This window comes from Bufo bufo, chromosome 2, assembly GCF_905171765.1.
Source record: "Bufo bufo chromosome 2, aBufBuf1.1, whole genome shotgun sequence".
NCBI classification, from domain to species: Eukaryota; Metazoa; Chordata; class Amphibia; order Anura; family Bufonidae; genus Bufo; species Bufo bufo.
The window spans coordinates 49543871-49550609 of record NC_053390.1 but is presented as its reverse complement, the minus strand read 5'-3'; positions in this window follow the sequence as shown (position 1 = coordinate 49550609).

The following is a 6739-nucleotide window of genomic DNA, read 5'->3' as shown; positions in this document are numbered from 1 at the left end:
ACACAATACACAACATATATACCAGAGACCATCCGGATCCCCACTGCATCCCATTATAGTCAATGGGGTCTGGCAGGCAGGCAGGCGGCACTATTCGGCCATGCTAGATCCAGAGAACTCCAGCAGGCTCTTCTCTGCTGGATTTCTTTGACGCATTAGTAGAATTAGCCTAAAGTCACAGGAAAAAAAAATGTAGGACAAATGCTCAAAAAATTGCTTTGCATAAATACAACATTAGGGGGAAATTTGTGAAAAAGTTGTACACCGGTTTTCGGGAATACAAAAGTTGGAATTTTTGCAGAATGTATGTGTGACTTCTCAATTCACTATAATTTACGCCAGAAACTCATTTGCTTTTTTGCTGCATGGACCACCAGAACATGCACCACTTTTATTAAGAGGCCTGCGCATCTTAATACATTTGGCGGATTTTACTCCATCTGAACATCAGGATTTAGGCTACTTTCACACTAGCGTTTTATTTTTCCGGTATTGAGATCCGTCATAGGGATCAATACTGGAAAAATGGGAACAAAACGTAACTGAACAGAACGGAGTGCTCCAAAATGCATTCCGTTCTCATACCGGAGAGCAAACCGCAGCATGTTGTAGTTTGCTTTCTGTCCTAGGATGCAGAGCTAGACGGATCCGTTTTCTCTGCCACAATAGAAAACGGATCCTTCGTCCATTGACTTTCAACGGAGTTCATGACGGTTCCGTCTTGGCTATATTAAAGATAATACAACCGCATCCGTTCATAATGGATGCAGATGGTTGTATCATCAGTAACGGAAGCGTTTTTGCTGAACGCTGCCGGATCCAGTAAAAACGCAAGTGTGAAAGTAGCCTAAAGCCTGATTCACACGTCAGTGTTTCACGTACGTGTTCCCTGCGGAGAGCACATGTCCCCATTCATTTGAATGTGTGTATTCACACATCAGTGATCCCTCACACCCATTATAGTCTATGGGTCCGTGAAAAACACGGATGCCATCAGTGTTGCATCCGTATTTCACGGATCATTAAGAAGAGATGCTTTGAAAATTATTTTTCAGCTGTGCAGTGTCAGTGAAACACGGATGCAACACGGACAGCAAAAAAAACAGACACACGGACCCAACACGGATCTGTCACGGGAGAAAACACGGTCTGTGTTACCACTGATCCAAAACGGACACGGACGTCTGCATAAGGCCTCATGCACACGACAGTATTTTTTTGCTGTCCGCAAAAAGCTATTCCGTTGTTCCGTGATCCGTTTCAGTGTGTCTTCCTTGATTTTTGGAGGATCACCAGACATGAAAAGTGAAAATAAAAAGTCAAGTTTGCCTTGCAAGTGATCGGAAAAAAAAAACTGACGCGCACACAGATGACAATCTTGTGTGCCTCCGTGTTTTTTCACGGACCCATTGACTTGAATAGGTCCGCGAACCGTTGTCCATGAAAAAAAAATATAGGACAGGTCCTATTTTTTTGGACGGACTGGAAACACTGATCACGGACGACAAATGGTGCATTATCCGAGTTTTCAACGGACCCATTAAAAGTCAATAGGTCCGCAGAAAGTCATGGAAAACAGAACAACGTACACAGAACACAACAACGGTCACGTGCATGAGGCCTAAGGCATAATACATTCCTTCATGTTATACGGCCAGAGGCAGAAAATTGCCCTTCTCTTTTCTCCAGTCCCACTCGTCTGTATCTCAGGATGCTGATTCTGGTACATAATTTAAAGGGGTATTCTGCTATATAAAACTTTACTTTTTATTGAAAATATATGGCACAAAATTAAAAATCCTCGCAGCAGGCAGCCATTAAATATAACTTTGCATATAGATTCTGTAAAATACACTGTACTGTTCTTCCGTCTGTATGGCTGAGGCACTGTGAAGACTCTGGCCTGCGACAGCTGTTGTGCAGCCAAAACTCATAGCAAGCGATGCTACATTACACCTAGTGTAGGTAAATGGGGTCATGTTGTGACTCGTAAGTTGCTGCGACCACAACCCAACAGATGCAAGAAATCCAGTCCCACTCCTGCCCCTGGCTCATGGCTGACATCAGTGGTGAGAACCCTGGACCGCACATGCACAGTACACCCCCTTCTCTGGCCATCATGATCATTCATTGCATTAAACACTGTTCACACAGCCACAAAACAGAATACACTAAATTATCCAGAAGATAGGGGACAGCCTTCTCCGACCATTGGGACGCTCCCGCAATCACAAGTATAGGGGGTCTCATAACCCAAAGGGAGTGGTAGGTCACATATGAACATTGCCATGCCATTATTCACGAAGATTGGCGGAAATTTGCGGAGTGCTCCCTCTGGCACTCCCACATAAAATGAATGGAGCAACAGCAGTCACACATGACCTGCTGCTTCAGGGGAACAGATCCAACAGCTTGGATCCACACCGATTAGATTACCCCTCCATTCTGTGCAGGGATGTGTGAATTAGGACAGAGATGACAATGCCAATTGTGAGCCAGGGGACTTGGGTCTATGACAAATGTCTGAGAACTTGCCATACCCCGGGGGACACTTGCTGAGTAGTTTGGAGCAGACTCCATTCATATCAATTTTAGAGTCAGTGCAACAGAATTTTACAAGTCACTGCTTTAAGGCCTCATGTAATGAGACATTAGGTTTAGGACTACACGGAGATCTTGTCGCGCCACCAAAGAACTGAATGGGATTGCAGCAGGGCTTGCACGTTTGCCACGACCGCAACCCCAGAATTATAAAAAATTAAAATCCAGCCCTGCAACTTTGGGGTCACGGTAAATGTGCAAGTCACACTTCAACTGCTTTCATTTCTATGGCTGCCGTGCTACACTATAGTCCTTGATCGTGCAACACCGGTTATACCTAAAGTTGGCATGTAGCTCTAGCCTTCTGGGTGCTCTTTTATAACATCTTGCAGCTACAGATAAGGGCTCTTGCACATGAACATATTTTGTTTTGTCCGTGCCCGTTCCGTTTATTTTGGTGGTCCATATGCAGAACAATTCATTTCAATGGGGCCACAAAAAAGAAAAGAAAAAAAAGAAAATACACACAGAAGTTACCCCATCTGCATTCTGTTTCCATTTCTGCAAAAAATAAAATAGAACATGTCCTATTACTCTCCGCATCACAGACATCATCCGTATTTATTTCGTACTGAAAAATACATACGGTCGTGTGCATGAGCCCTTATAAAGCGATAGCATTTCCTAGCGATATACCATCACTTTACGATTCCCTTTTAGAATACATGGGCCACAACACTGCATTCCCTTCTAATGAATGGGTCTGGATGTAGCTCCCTACTGGAAAACCAGTAAGGCCTCTTTCACACGGGCGCTGCGGGAACTACCGCGATTTTTCAGCGCGAGTGCAAAACATTGTAATGCGTTTTGCACTCGCGTGAGAAAAATCACGCATGTTTGGTACCTAAACCCGAACTTCTTCACAGAAGTTCGGGTTTGGGTTCGGTGTTGTGTAGATTGTATTATTTCCCCTTATAACATGGTTATAAGGGAAAATAATAGCATTCTGAATACAGAATGCAAAGTAAAATAGGGCTGGAGGGGTTAAAAAATAAAATATAATAATTTAACTCACCTTAGTCCACTTGATAGAATACAGAAGGAGATGCCCGGCTGCGCTTTCTTCAGGACCTGGGTAAAGGACCTTTGATGACATCACTCCGGTCATCACATGATCTATCACCATGGTAAAAGATCATGTGACGTACCATATGATGACCGGAGTGACGTCACCAAAGGTCCTTGACCTACAGTCAGGTCCATAAATATTGGGACATCGACACAATTCTAACATTTTTGGGTCTATACACCACCACAATGGATTTGAAATGAAACGAACAAGATTTGCTTTAAAGAGAACCTGTCACCATGATTTTGCGCATAGAGCTGGGGACATGGGCTGCTAGATGGCCACTAGCACATCTGCAGTACCTAGGTCCCATAGCTCTCCGCGCTTTTATTGTGTTAAAAAACTGTTTTGAGTGATATGCAAATTACCTGATATGAGTCCTGTAGCCGGAGATGAGTCAAGCGTCAAGGAGCCCAGCACCGCCCCGCGTCCTCCGATTCTCCTCCTTGTCGGCTGACGTCACAGAGCTGGAGCGCCGGAATCTCGCGAGCTAGCGCATGCGCAGTGTCGGCATCATGTTCATTCCCTGTGCTGGCATCGCGAGATTTCGGCGCTCCAGCTCTGTGACGTCAGCCGGCAAGGAGGAGAATCGGAGGACGCGGGGCGGTGCTGGGCTCCTTGACGCTTGACTCATCTCCGGACACAGGACTCATATCAGGTAATTTGCATATCCCTTAAAACTGTTTTTTAACACAATAAAAGCACGGAGAGCTATGGGACCTGGGTACTGCAGATGTGCTAGTGGCCATCTAGCAGCCCATGTCCCCAGCTCTATGCGCAAAATCATGGTGACAGGTTCCCTTTAACTGCAGACTGTCAGCTTTAATTTGAGGGTATTTACATTCAAATCAGGTGAACGGTGTAGGAATTACAACAGTTTGCATATGTGCCCCCCACTTGTTAAGGGACCAAAAGTAATGGGACAGAATAATAATCATAAATCAAACTTTAACTTTTTAATAGTTGGTTGCAAATCCTTTGCAGTTAATTACAGCCTGAAGTCTGGAACGCATAGACATCACCAGACGCTGGGTTTCATCCCTGGTGATGCTCTGCCAGGCCTCTACTGCAACTGTCTTCAGTTCCTGCTTGTTCTTAGGGCATTTTCCCTTCAGTTTTGTCTTCAGCAAGTGAAATGCATGCTCAATCGGATTCAGGTCAGGTGGTTGACTTGGCCATTGTATAGCATTCCACTTATTTCCCTTAAAAAACTCTTTGGTGCTTTTGCAGTATGCTTTGGGTCATTGTCCATCTGCACTGTGAAGCGCCGCCCAATGAGTTCTGAAGCATTTGGCTGAATATGAGCAGATAATATTGCCCGAAACACTTCAGAATTCATCCTGCTGCTTTTGTCAGCAGTCACATCATCAATAAATACAAGAGAACCAGTTCCATTGGCAGCCATACATGCCCACGCCATGACTCTACCACCACCATGCTTCACTGATGAGGTGGTTTGCTTAGGGTCATGAGCAGTTCCTTTCCTTCTCCATACTCTTCTCTTCCCATCACTCTGGTACAAGTTGATCTTGGTCTCATCTGTCCATAGGATGTTGTTCCAGAACTGTGAAGGCTTTTTTAGATGTTGTTTGGCATACTCTAATCTGGCCTTCCTGTTTTTGAGGCTCACCAATGGTTTACATCTTGTGGTGAACCCTCTGTATTCACTCTGGTGAAGTCTTCTCTTGATTGTTGACTTTGACACACATACACCTACCTCCTAGAGAGTGTTCTTGATCTAACAACTGTTGTGAAGGGTGTTTTCTTCACCAGGGAAAGAATTCTTCGGTCATCCACCACGGTTGTTTTCCGTGGTCTTCCGGGTCTTTTGGTGTTGCTGAGCTCACCGGTGCGTTCTTTCTTTTTAAGAATGTTCAAAACAGTTGTTTTGGCCATGCCTAATGTTTTTGCTATCTCTCTGATGGGTTTGTTGTGTTTTTTCAGCCTAATGATGGCTTGCTTTACTGATAGTGACAGCTCTTTGGATCTCATATTGAGAGTTGACAGCAACAGATTCCAAATGCAAATAGCACACTGGAAATGAACTCTGGACCTTTTATCTGCTCATTGTAATTGGAATAATGAGGGAATAACACACACCTGGCCATGGAACAGCTGAGAAGCCAATTGTCCCATTACTTTTGGTTACTTAACAAGTGGGAGGCACATATGCAAACTGTTGTAATTCCTGCACCGTTCACCTGATTTGAATGTAAATACCCTCAAATTAAATCTGACAGTCTGCAGTTAAAGCACATATTGTTTGTTTCATTTCAAATCCATTGTGGTGGTGTATAGAGCCAAAGATATTAGAATTGTGTCGATGTCCCAATATTTATGGACCTGACTGTATAATGAATGCTCATCACAGGTCCTGTTCAGTAAAGGAGACAGAAGGAGATGCCAGCATCGCGATCAAGTGGACTAAGGCGAGTTAAATAAAAAAAAATTAACCCCTCCAGCGCTGTTTTACTATGCATTCTGTATTCAGAATGCTATTATTTTCCCTTATAACCATGTTATAAGGGAAAATAATAATGATCGGGTCTCCATCCCGATAGTCTCCTAGCAACCGTGCATGGAAAAAAAAGAAATCGCACCGCATCCGCACTTGCTTGTGGATGCTTGCGATTTTCACGCAGCCCCATTCACTTCTATGGGGCCTGCATTGCGTGAAAAACGCAGAATATAGAGCATGCTGCGATTTTCACGCAACGCACAAGTGATGCGTGAAAATCACCGCTCATGTGAACAGCCCCATAGAAATGAATGGGTCGGTATTCAGTGCGGGTGCAATGCGTTCACCTCACGCATCGCATCCGCGCAGAATACTCGCCCGTGTGAAAGGGGCCTAAGGGCGCACTGATACGAGCAATGATCACGTCCGTATGTTGTCCAAACATAGAATGGACAGCACACAGACTGAACGCTGACATTTCACAGGTCTGATTTTCTTTGCAGACCATTGGTTTGAGCAGCATGCAATATTTTGGTCTGTTTTTCACACTAAACTCACCTAAGGCACTCAATACGCCATTGTCCATGTGCAGTCCGTTTTTACAAATGGTT